Below are 14,236 nucleotides of genomic sequence, written 5' to 3' on the forward strand. Positions count from 1 at the left end.
ATACATTCTACTTCGCTGCATGCAAAGGTAGAAGAAAATAAGATTGTCTCTGGGACCAATATTAGAACAAACAAGAAAATAGAGAGGAACATTTGTCTGATCTCATGATGAATGAGATGGAACAAAGAACAAATATTCGACTCACATGCCCATGTCTAACCCGGTTGTGCTTTATCGTAGCTTCCTTTGTTCTTTCTTTTAATTATAGGCACAGTTTTCATCATACTTTCTTTTAAAAACTAGTTTGATCAAGTTTTTATACAATAATGAGTAGAACAAGTTTTTGGAAATACATGTCATATTTTAGCAAGCCTCGTTATAAATGTCAAAATATATAGAGTAGTATTGCATTAATGCACAATATTATACATAATGATTAGCAGCATTATTTTATCAGTGTTTTTCTTTTTAATTTAAATTTTTAATTTCAAATTTTAAAATTTTCACAATTTTCAATAATTGACACGTCAGCATATATTGTTATATAAGTAAAATTGTAAGTATAAACAATATTTTTCAAATATAAATATGTTTGCATATGGCAGATAAATTGTCTTTACTTGCAAGAAAAATGATATTTCTACTTACATAATAATACGTGCTAACGTGTCAATTATTAATATACTGCTGACATGTTATTTGTTGAAATTTAAAATTTAAAATTAGAATTTACAAAGAAAACTGATAAAATGAGTTGTACATAAAATTATAAATAAAATTAAAAATATATGTAGCACTATTGATGCAGGAGAATCTGAATCAGATGATGCTAAGTTGTCAGATGGTACGTTGATGGTACTGAAATACATTGAGTTGACAGATCAGCACAAAGATAGTAGGTAATCATAATCTTTTCCTAGTTGGGACAGTTTTGGGCGTGTTTCGATATTTTGATCATAACTTTGGTTACAGGTATCAGAACCGCACATATGACCCCAATTCGAAAAGCCCTTTTTTGTGTGCACGTCGTAGCCATGAGCTTTGCTCGATGTGCATATTTTTCGAGGTCAAAATCTAATGTTTTTCCTTTGGAATCTTTATTTTTAGTTTTTTTTTTTTTCCTTTTATGGTAACATTTCATTTATCGTTTAGGAAGTGATTCTGAACCCAATTTAGGCAAGATTTTTGACAAATTACTTCTTCTATTACGTATTTAATTTTTGCATGATTATTGAGATTTTTCTATTTTTGGTAAAATTATGATAAGGATGATTTTCAACTATACAACCCAACTTGTGGGCTGATTTTTGACATTATTTGATTTGATAATTTTAAACTAAACATCAAAGGTGTTTCTATGTGTTTTTGGGCAATTCTTTTGTGTTATTCTCTTTTAATTATATGTTAAAACTAGCATGCAGAATAATTGCTATTCTGTCCGACGTCAGCACTACTCTAATTACAAATCTTAGTAACAAGCAGTGATTTTTCAGTGTGTTGCATTAATATCAATAGATGTCTTCATAGCTATTAAGTGGATATCCAAAATCATGCCCTAAATTATCATGTTTGGATAGAAAAATTTAGATTTCAAACCAATCCTGATTTTAAATTTTAGATTTTAAAAAGAGTAAAATCTTGTTTAATTTTGATGCAAATAGAAATCTAAATTTTAATATATGATCCAAACAGTAGATTTGGATTATAAAAACCCAAATCCAAATTCTCTTTCCTAAATCCTACATCCAAACACGGGGTATAAAAATCATGTCACTATATGAACTAATAATTGAGTGCAATCTTTGCTTGCAATAGTTTTTTTTTTTTTAGTAAGTAATCTTTGCATGCAAGAGTAGTTGTGCATACCATTTTTGTCTGGTTTTTGCAATTTAATTGAGTATGGTTACCATGCCACTCCAGTAATACATCTCACTTTGCCTCATTGATGTGGTACCACCATGCCATGTTTCTTATTAAAAAAATATTCAAAACAAAATAAATTAAGAAATAGGAAGATGGAAACAGCACTACAAGAAATTTAATTTTTAGGGACGAAATTTCTTAGGGACGAAATTAATTTCGTCCCTAAAAGTACTTTTCTGAGACGAAATTTTAATTTCGTCTCAAAACATGGAAAACCTTATAAATCCGTTCGAACTAAAAAAAATTAGTTCGAACTTGAGATTCTGAGACGAATTAGGTCGTCTCCAAAAATCTATGCCGTTCGAACTAATTAAATTTAATTCGAACAGAAAATTAATTAATTCGAATGCAATATTATTTGTTCGAATTAGTATTAACGTGTTCGAACGGTATTATTTAATTGAAAAGATATATTGTTAAAATTGTAAGAATACATATTTTTTCTATTAATTTTTTATCATTTCCAAAGTAAATAAAAAGTTCTATATATTATATATTATGATTTACAATGAATTAAAATATTTACAAATTCATAAATAATTAATTTTATGTAATTAATTTAAAAATATTTTAGTTAACTAAATATTAATTTAAAGATAGTGTCATTTTTTCAATTATCGTGAACACTAAGTATAATGAGAAGAAATGTGTTATTAACAATAAAGAGGCTAGCAAACACTAAAAATAAAAACTATACTGCATTAATTACATTCCAAAATGAGTTAGACGTTCTATACAATATAAAAAAGTAAAAAAATTACTAATAATATTTATTTATTATATAAATCAAAATCCTCCTGTAAAGTTTGCAACCGTCCTTCTAGGTCCTTAAGCTTCTCCATCATGGGCTGAATGAAGTCCCTCAATAAAATGTCGCGGTGGTCCGCCAATATAGCTCGTACCTCATCTGGAGTAGCCCCAGCAGGGTGTCTCTCAATAGGGGCAGCAGCAGTAGAAGCTGGATCAGTAGGCGGAGGCTGATCCTGTAGGACTGGACGAGTCTTCGACAAGTGACCCTTGCTCTTACTGAATGTGATCTTGTTAACGGGCCCCATCTGTGGCGACCTCCGCTCAGTCAAAGTCACTGCAACCCCTGAATGGAGTAAGAGGTTAGATATCAAAAGCGCAAATGGTAGACTACCTCCACCCGAATAGCGTGACTCTGTGCGAATGCGGAGGAAGAAATATAATGCCAGATCAATCGGCTCCCCCTGTGCTAACCGTAACAAAAATCTGGCCCGCTCGATCCTGAAATCAGTCTTGTGTTTTTTCGGATCAATGTTATACCCAACAATCAAATTAAGCATTCTGAAAAATGCTATACAGTCGGCCTGTCGGATCACTTTACCGCCATCATATGGAGGAGCCTCAGGGTCTCGCACTAGGTCACGAACCTGATCGTCTGTGAGACCATCATCAGGTACCTCATCACCGCTCTCGCTATCATCCGAGCTAGCATCCAGCTCTGCGGTCTGTCTATCCGGCACTGGCGATGAGGATGCGACTGTAGTGTCCTCTCCAGATGGTGCAGTCGCTGATCTCGCTGCTGCTGCTGCAGGATAGGCACCGGGCTCTCGCCGCAAATCTAGGAACTCAGCAATAACGCGAGGAGAGAATATAATACTCACTCCCCGGACTACTAAGTTATAGCATAGAGCATCACCAGGCTGCTCACCCATGGCACGGTAAAACTCACCGACCATCTCAGGATATGCTGTGCCCCTCTGTTGACAGATCGGGGTCCATCCACGATCGGTGATGATGTCATGTATGCTCCGCCCCTCCCAAGTGAGGTCACGGAAGTCACCTAAAATGATCTCCCGCTCAACTAGTATAGGCCTGACGGCCGGCTGAGAAGGAGATGCGGAGGTACTTTCTACTGTCTGGGGTCTGGAACGTTTTCTTCCGCTGCTGCTTGCCATTAGTATACTGTTGATGTATAAAAGATATATGTGATCTAATTAAAGTGAATTAGAGGAATGATGATATTGTGCTATCATGGTTGACAACTGCTTATTCGAATGGCCTTTAATTCCATTCGAATTAAATTATATTCATTCGAATGAAATTTAAATTCATTCGAATGAACATAATTTTCATTCGAATGACCTCAGATATGTCCATTCGAATTAGCCTAAAATCCATTCGAATAAAATTATATTCCATTCGAATTAACATAAATTTAATTCGAATGGACTTGACTTCAATTCGAATGAAATTTGTATTCATTCGAACGGACCTGAGCCAAACAGACATGGCTGAGTCGACTCAAAACCGAACCGACACATTCATTTTTATGAAGGAATCCAATATTTTAATCGGTAGAAATGATTTAGGAGTAAATCCCTATCATTTCTACCGATTATAGTTGTGTCATTTGCCCCCAAAACAACAAAATGGGGCCGGATTGATTCAAAATCCGACCCCCCCAAAACTAACTAAAAAAATTATAAAAATAATTAACATTTAACCCATACCTCTTGTTCTAGGAGATTTGAGGAGTTGGTCGGAGTTGGTGGCGGCGTTGTGGCTGCTAACGGCGGAGGAAATCGAAAAGTTCGAATGAGAGGAGGCACGAAATCTCCTGGGGAAGAAACTGGTTCGCAGCTTAAATAACGTGATTTCGTTCGAACGGAAGTATAATTAGTTCGAACTAAAAGGGTATAAGTTCGAACTAGAAGGGTATAAGTTCGAATGAATTATATAATACTTCATAAAAATATATATATAAGTACAAGAGGTAAAACAATTGAGAAGTATTAGTAATAATAGTATATAATACAGAGTATACTAGTACTAATGGCCAAATTTCTCACTAGTATATATAATAATATATATTAGATAACTATATATCGATAGTATAGAGTTTTATACTAGTTACTTATATATATTGTAAGTATCTAGTATATATATATATGTAATAGTATATATATTATGGATTAGATGAGTATAAAATAGTATTGTCTAAAGTATTGCATTATAAAGTAAATATAGTAAGTATATAGTAAAACATTGCATTAATTATACTAGTATAAAAAACATATTTCTAATATGTTTAGTTTGTATATTAATAATAAACCAAGTACTTGGACTATATTATAAAATATTACAGTATTATTAGTTTTCATATTTTGATGGTATCTATACTTTAATATCACTTAGTATTATACTATTAGTGATACTTAGTATTATACTTATAGTGATACTAACTTATAAGTATAACACTATTAGTGATTGTAAATAAAATATTATACTATTTTAAATACTTAATATTATAGATTGATAAGAAACTTAGTATTATGATATTAGTGACACTTAGTATTATATAGTCTATATAATTTTTACATATACACATAATAATATTGGGTGTATTATGTGTATAGTTATATATTTATCTAATTATCTGTTCGAACTAATATAATGTTAGTTCGAATAGAGATAATTCATGTTCGAACGAATTTTTTTTGTTTGGAGGGAAAATTCGCGCCAAGTTATCAGTATATGCTGGAGAATATTCCTTTTTCTGTTCGAACTGGAAAAATATTAATTCGAACGCGAAAAAATTGTGGGAAAAATTAGCGGTATTTGGACTTTCGCGTTCGAACTGATTAAAATTTAGTTCGAACTGAAATGCACATATTATTAATCCGATCCTTTCACTTCATTTTTCACTCGGATTGAAGATTGAGAAAAGGAGAGAGAGCGTGGCAGAGGCTGTGAGAGAGTGTTGTGGAGAGAGAGAGCTTGAAAGCGTTGAGAGAGAAGAGATTCTTGAGAGAGAAAGGAGAAGGACAAGAGGTAAGTTGTGTTTTTTTGTATTTTTCATTTCGATTTTCGTTTACAAATATCTATAGAGTTTTTGCATTTATTTGTTGGGATAGAACAACAGTTTAATGTGTTTTATGTATATATAGGTATTGTGGATTGACTAAAGTTTGAATTGCTAGTACAAGAGGTAAGTTTTATTAGTTTTCTAAGTTTTTTAATAATCATATTTAGAGATATTCATGATGTTTTGAGTTTGTTGTATTGAAATATGGCATCATGAATGCAGAAATTGTGTTTTGTTTATCAGTTTTGTGCTCTGTTTCGTGACTGGTTTCTGGGTTGGTTTAATTCGAACGCTCTGAATACCGTTCGAATTAATTTTTATTTGTTCGAACAGAATATAACTTCACCAGCGTTCCATTCGAACTTATAGAGTGTTTGTTCGAACAGTATCACAGAATTAAATACTTATTATTTGCAGTGATAATTAAATAGCTTAATACTCCAAATATAATAATAAGATATTTAATTAAAAAATTATAATTAAATATGTGAAGATATTTGAGTACTCAAGTAATAAGATGATTAATACTTAATGTATAATTAATTATATCTAAGTACACTAATTAAATAGCTTAATACTCCAAATATAATAATAAGATATTTAATTAAAAAATTATAATTACATATTTGAACATAAGTAAGTACTCAAGTAATAAGATGATTAATACTTAATGTATAATTAATTATATCTAAGTACACTAATTAAATAGCTTAATACTCCAAATATAATAATAAGATATTTAATTAAAAAATTATAATTACATATTTGAACATAAGTAAGTACTCAAGTAATAAGATGATTAATACTTAATGTATAATTAATTATATCTAAGTACACTAATTAAATAGCTTAATACTCCAAATATAATAATAAGATATTTAATTAAAAAATTATAATTACATATTTGAACATAAGTAAGTACTCAAGTAATAAGATGATTAATACTTAATGTATAATTAATTATATCTAAGTACACTAATTAAATAGCTTAATACTCCAAATATAATAATAAGATATTTAATTAAAAAATTATAATTACATATTTGAACATAAGTAAGTACTCAAGTAATAAGATGATTAATACTTAATGTATAATTAATTATATCTAAGTACACTAATTAAATAGCTTAATACTCCAAATATAATAATAAGATATTTAATTAAAAAATTATAATTACATATTTGAACATAAGTAAGTACTCAAGTAATAAGATGATTAATACCTAATGTATAATTAATTATATCTAAGTACACTAATTAAATAGCTTAATACTCCAAATATAATAATAAGATATTTAATTAAAAAATTATAATTACATATTTGAACATAAGTAAGTACTCAAGTAATAAGATGATTAATACTTAATGTATAATTAATTATATCTAAGTACACTAATTAAATAGCTTAATACTCCAAATATAATAATAAGATATTTAATTAAAAAATTATAATTACATATTTGAACATAAGTAAGTACTCAAGTAATAAGATGATTAATACCTAATGTATAATTAATTATATCTAAGTACACTAATTAAATAGCTTAATACTCCAAATATAATAATAAGATATTTAATTAAAAAATTATAATTAAATATGTGAAGATATTTGAGTACTCAAGTATTAAATATTTCAAGGCCCATCATGTATACTTGTAATGTAATCTTCCCATGTATTTGTGACATATGCTTGTTATGTTTATTACTAAGTGTTTGGATTTTGTAGTTATTTTACATGCAGTTAAACCTTAGACCCGTTCGAGAGTTGTGGCCAAATATTCTCTTAAAGAATATTTGGGTATAACTCTTGAATTGTCCAAAGTGGACAGTTTGGGATTCTATCATCTATATGGCATATATACTTAGTTATAACTCCTGTGTTAGTCAATTTAAATTTTGGTTTAACATTTTCTACATTCTTCGAGTATGTAGTTCATAAGTTTCTCGGCTCATGAATAGGGTCGACGACTTATCGTGACTAGCATACTTGGAGAATTGTAGGGAAATGCTGCCGAAATTTAAACTAACATACGAGTTTTAGACTGAGTATATATGCGATATAGATGATAGTCTCTCGAATGGGATAGGACCAACTACCTTAAAAGTACATGGTAATTAAACACATGTATTGTAATAGTTGAATGATAGTGTTTATCCCATGATTGTGGTTTTCCTTTATAGATGGATAAAAGTTGGATGTTGTTGGGAGATAGACTTGGTCGAGACTATATACAATATGCACAAGGGGTGAAGTCTTTCTTAGAATTTGCTTGTGGGAGTGTTGATAGTCGAGGATTTATAAGATGCCCATGCAAGAAGTGCAAAAACCTTAGTTCTTATAATATGACGGTTGTGGAGGATCATTTATTCGTAAATGGAATTGATGGTAAATATTCAGATTGGGTTTTACATGGAGAACCATTTCCCCAAGGAGTTAGATTTGGCAGTCACACCAACCAGATGGGTGAATGTAACGAGATCGACACAGAGGACATAAATGTTGATATTTCTGATGATGGTTATGATAATGGAGAAGATATGACTGAAATGTTAGGAGATCTTGGCGCTGGTATATTTGGTGCCAGGGTTGGAGAAGGAACATCTACCCAGTCATTTGGGGGAAATGAAGACTTTGGATCATTGTGGGAGGATGCACAACGAGAATTGTACGAAGGGTGTACCCGTCATAGCAAGTTGTCATTCACTGTCAGGTTGCTCCATATAAAGTCTATTTGTCGTATTTCTGCAAAGGCTATCGATATGCTGCTTGAATTATTTAAAGAGGCTCTGCCAGAGGATAACGTAGTACCTCGGAATTTTTATGAAGCGAAGAAATTGAAGCGAGGGTTAGGATTTGATTATAATATCATCCATGCATGTAAGAATGATTGTGTTCTCTTCTGGAAGCAATATGCAGAATGTGAATCATGTCCGGTGTGTCTTGAGTCAAGATGGACATCAGATAAGCGTAATGTACCCCAGAAAGTGCTAAGACATTTTCCGCTTATTCCTCGACTTCAAAGATTATTTACTTCCCGGATGACTGCGAAAGATATGACTTGGCATCACACAGAAAGAGTTCAAAATGATCAATTTCTCACTCATCCTGCAGATTCCTTACAATGGAAGAAATTTGATGACGAGTATCCATGGTTTGCTGAAGAACCTCGCAATGTACGTCTTGGTTTAGCAACTGATGGGTTTAATCCATTTGGCAACATGAGCACTTCTCATAGCACTTGGCCTGTCATAGTAATGCCTTATAATTTGCCACCATGGAAGTATATGAAGGATCCTTATTTTATGATGACTCTATTGATTCCAGGGCCAAGGTCACCAGGAAATGAAATAGATGTATATTTGCAGCCAATGATGGAAGAGTTGAAAGAGTTGTGGGAACAGGGTGTCAATACATATGATGTGGCCGCTTCGCGTGAATTCAAAATGCATGCTGCAATACTTTGGACAATTAATGATTTTCCGGCATACGGGAACTTGTCTGGGTGGAGCACAAAGGGAAAAATGGCTTGTCCTGTTTGTAACAAAGATACACAGTCTCAGTGGTTAGCGAATGGCCGGAAATTATGTTTCATGGGACACCGTCGATATCTACCTCATGATCATAGATGGCGAAACAATAGGGTAATGTTTGATGGAACGGTTGATCGTAGGTCATCACCACCAGAGTATTCTGGCAGTGATATTCTCACTCAATTGGCAGATGTCCCAGACAACAGATTTGGAAAGAATGCAAGATGCCGAAAGAGGAAAAGACAAGCAGTGGAATTGAATTGGACCAAAAAAAGTATTTTTTTTTGAGTTGCCATACTGGTCTACCTTAACACTGCGTCACAATCTAGACGTAATGCACATTGAAAAAAATATATGTGAGAATATTTTGGGTACCCTGATGTCAATACAAGGAAAAACAAAAGATACAGTCAACTCTCGTAAAGATTTGAAAGAGTTGGGAATCAGATCAGAGTTGCATTTGCAAGATACTGGGTCATCAGCTTATATGCCCATTGGATGGTATACACTTTCAAGTGATGAGAGAAAGAAATTCTGTGATTGGTTTATGACAATCAAATTACCCGATGGTTATGCTTCGAACATGTCAAGATGTGTCCGACCTTATGATTGGAAGATAACTGGTCTAAAAAGTCACGACTGCCATATATTTTTACAGCGATTGTTGCCAGTTGGTGTGCGGGGAAAGCTTACTCCAGATGTTCGTACAGCTATCACAGAATTAGGGCGATTTTTCAGAAATATTTGCAGTAGAACGTTGAAAGTTGATGCCTTATTAAAAATGGAAGCTGACATTGCATTGATATTGTGTAAATTGGAGAGTTTGTACCCGCCTTCATTCTTTGATGTAATGGTTCATTTGGCTGTGCATCTCCCTCGTGAGGCTTTAGTTGCTGGCCCCGTTCAGTATAGATGGATGTATCCTATTGAACGGTTTTTGGGAAAACTTAAGCGATCTGTGGGGAATAAGGCTCGTCCGGAAGGATCGATCGCAGAGTCATATATTCATAATGAGTGGCATACATTTTGTTCAATGTATTTTCGTGGGGTTGATACTAGATTTACGAGACCGGATCGAAATTATGAAGGTGGACAAATGGGAGTTTCGTCAGCATTTACCGTGTTTTCCCAGAAAGTACGTCCTATAGGTGCACAAGGGGGCTATGACCTATGTGGGCGAGAGTTTGAAAGAGCTCGATGGTATGTCTTAAATAATTGTGAAGAGATTGAACAGTATTTGAGGTTCGTGATGATCATCTAATTTGGTAGTAGTATTAAGTGCATTTCTAATAATATAGTATATATTGATACAAATTAATAATTCACATTAACATATGCAGCGAACATATACAACTACTTCGCACGAATGGTGTGACTGACGTAGAAAAGACGCATGAAGAAGAATTTGCCTCATGGTTTGAACATACGGTATTGATAGTATAAAAAATTATGCTTGAAAGTATTTTAAACTTTATTTAATTTGTAGGTGTCATCATATTTATATATGATATTGATATAAGTAGAATAAAATTTATTTATGAAGGTTGCATCGAAATATAATGAACATTCAGGTGAAATCTCACCAGAAGTATATGCTTTGGCATGTGGTCCGTCTAAGCGGGCTATCCAATATTCAGGATGTTTGGTGCGTGGATATAGATTTCACACAGCAGACAGAGAACGATATAGGAAAACTCAAAATTGTGGGGTTGTTGTCGAAGGAAGCCATGGGGATGAAAATATTGATTTTTACGGAATTGTGGAGAATATCATAGCATTAAAGTATGTGGGGGGATATATGGTCTGGTTATTTAAATGTAACTAGTGGGATGTCTCGAATCCTAGATTGGGAGTGCGTAAGGATGAATATTTTGTAAGTGTCAATACATCTCGCAAATGGTATGAGGACGACCCATTTGTTCTCGCATGCCAAGCAAATCAAGTTTTTTATTTAGATGATCCGGAGTTCGGAAATCCATGGAGAATAGTCGAGAAATTTGCGCCGAGAAATGTGTATGATTATATTCCAGAGGTAGACAAACCACATGAAGAAGTTGATAGTCCAGACCATGAAGAAGCATATCAAGAAAATGAATCAGGCATCAATCTATTTGTTGATCTCAGCCATTATGACATGGTCCCATTGCGCAGAGAAGATGTTCAACCCGAAGTAATTGAAGGTGACATGTCGGAAGAACATGAATCAACTGAAATGTCTACTGAGGATGAGAGCGATTGGTCCAGCAATACTGATACCGAATGATTTTCAAACAGATATTTGTGTAGGTAAAATTCTTATAAAAATATTTCATGTATTTTGTTCGAATAATAATATATTGTGTAATTTCAAACAGATATGCCTCCTAAACGCAAAAGAACACGTGAGCCATCCCCACCACTTAGCGAATCCCCCTGTGCTTCACCTGCCAACAATGGTGGGCCACCGTCAACAGAACCAGAACAAGGTATTTTTTCAATGTATATCTTTCAAATAAGATTAATTTAATTAAAATATATTCTAAGCCATTTGTATATATAGCTGTTGTAAACCAGCGCCGAGTTAGAGGCATTACGAGGGGTGTCTGCATAGAAAAAGTAAGGAAAGTGGGTAAAATTAAAGTTGATATATCTGATGATCACACCGGTGGCTCTGGGGATTCGGCAGCTTGGCTTGCTTCTTATGTTGGTACACTTACTCGCACGTATGCACCGATGGCTACATCATCCTGGGCTAAAGTTCCCCAAGATGTGAAAGACCACATCAAAAATCGTTGTCTGGTAATAAGTTACTTTGTATAACATTTTTACTTAAATGCGAATGTTTGAAATTATACTAATTGTTTATAATTCTTTGAAGGACGAGTTTGAACTAAATTTTGGTCGGCGGGAGGATCGACTAACGATTGAAGAACTCATGTCGAATGCATTTCGGAGGTACAAAGGTCGATGCCATGCACACTACCAGAAGTTCAGTACTACGATAGAGGCGCGTCAAAATCCATTCCAAGCAATGCCACCAAACGAATGGGAGAAAGTTTGTGATCTGTTTGAAGATCCTGCTTATCAGGTAATTTCGCTACCATCTTTTTTTTAATAATATATAATAGATGTATTAAATAAAAATTATAATTCTTTTTTTTAGAAACGGAGTACAGTGAACAAAACAAATAGATCAAATTTAACGATACACCATCACGCGGGTTCTCGATCTTTTCATCGCTTGGCAAAAAAAATGGTTAGTTCTTATTGTCTCCAATAAATCTTAATATATACACTTTTTTCGTATAAATTATGATATTAATTTTCATTTTGCAGCAAGAAGAAAATCCTACTGATTATGATCTGACCCAATTGTATGCTAAAGCACATAAAAATCGTGATGGTGTTTGGAGCAATCCTGAAGCAGAGGCAAATTATGTAAGTTTAAGTTTATTTAATTTCATTGTCTAAATATATTTTTGTTACATATACTAATTTTATTGTTTTTCTTTTTCCAGGACAAGATGATATCTCTTAAAGACACTGTTGCGGATCCATCTGATGAATCATCTGTCAACGATGCTCAAATCTTTTCTCAAGTTCTTGGATCACGTTCTGGATATTTGAGGGGCTTAGGACGTTGCGTGAAGCCATCCTCAACATCTTCATCATCTTCTAAAGCCAGATCGAATGACGACAACACTAAAAAATTAGAGGAAGCTGCACTTGAGATAGAACGATTGAGATCGAAGGAAAAAGAGTTGTTGACCCGATTAGATCAAGCAGCAGATTTAGAAGCAAGATTATAAGAGAGGCTACAATTAAATAACCAAAAAATGTTTGAACAATTTCAATTAATGATGTCCCAAAACCCTATACCACCACCACCACCACAATCATAATTCATTTGTTTTTTTTTTAATAGCCTTTTATATTTACGATGTTTGTAAACATTTGAACAATTGATGTATATAGATTACAATTTGTATTAGTATCAATTTCATTTTGTTTGATCAATGCCGTTTGAATGGTAAATTACCATTTATGCATACATTCGAACAAAAACATATCCATTCGAACCAATAAATTCCCATTCGAACAAAAATATACCCATTCGAACTTACCGGAAAATACAATCCATGCGTTCGTTCGAACAACTAAATACTCGTTCGAATAAATTCATTTCTAAAAGTCCGTTCGAACAGAAGATTTCTGTAAATAGATTATTTGTTCGAACAGTTAATATTTTTCTTCGAACAAACTTGGTCAGATATGGTTATTGGTTCGAATTAACATTTCATGTTGTTCGAACAAAAATATTTCCGTTCGAACTAGATTCTGAGACGACATTCTTTTGTCTCAGAAAAAATTTCCCGTTCGAACGGTTTCGACCGGTTCCGCCCAATTTCGTCCCTAAAAATACTTTTCGGAGATGAAAATCAATTTTCGTCTCCGAAAACTTTCTGAGACAGCCTTTTTGAGACAAAATAGAGACGAAATTTTTTCGTCTCCCAAAACTTTTAGGGACGAAATTTCCATTTTTTGAGACAAAATTTTTTGTCTCAAAAAATCATATCTCTTGTAGTGCAGTTACCTTATTCACTTTTACAAAACATCTCATCCATCCCATCTTACTTAATTATTATAATTTTTTCAAATTTTCATATAAAATAAAATAAACAATTCAACTTTTTTAAATCTCAATACAAAATAATATTAAAATAATATATTTTAATAATATTTTATTCAACTTTTAACTTTAATATCAATTTACCTCATCTTAACTCTGAAAACAGACGAGGTTTATCTTTTACCTATCTTATGTTTGTATTTTTAATTTTTTTTTTTAATAAGTCACGTAATACTATCACGTCAACGAGATAAAATGAACAGTATAACTAGAGTGGCATATATAGTAACATTTCTCTTTAATTACTATTATTGTGAAGCATGATTTAAGGAGATCTGGCGGTGGCTTAAGCCATAGCTAACTTTAGATCACGTCCCACATGATCAATGGTCATCATGAAA

This window comes from Carya illinoinensis, chromosome 14 (assembly GCF_018687715.1).
Source record: "Carya illinoinensis cultivar Pawnee chromosome 14, C.illinoinensisPawnee_v1, whole genome shotgun sequence".
Classification (NCBI taxonomy): Eukaryota; Viridiplantae; Streptophyta; class Magnoliopsida; order Fagales; family Juglandaceae; genus Carya; species Carya illinoinensis.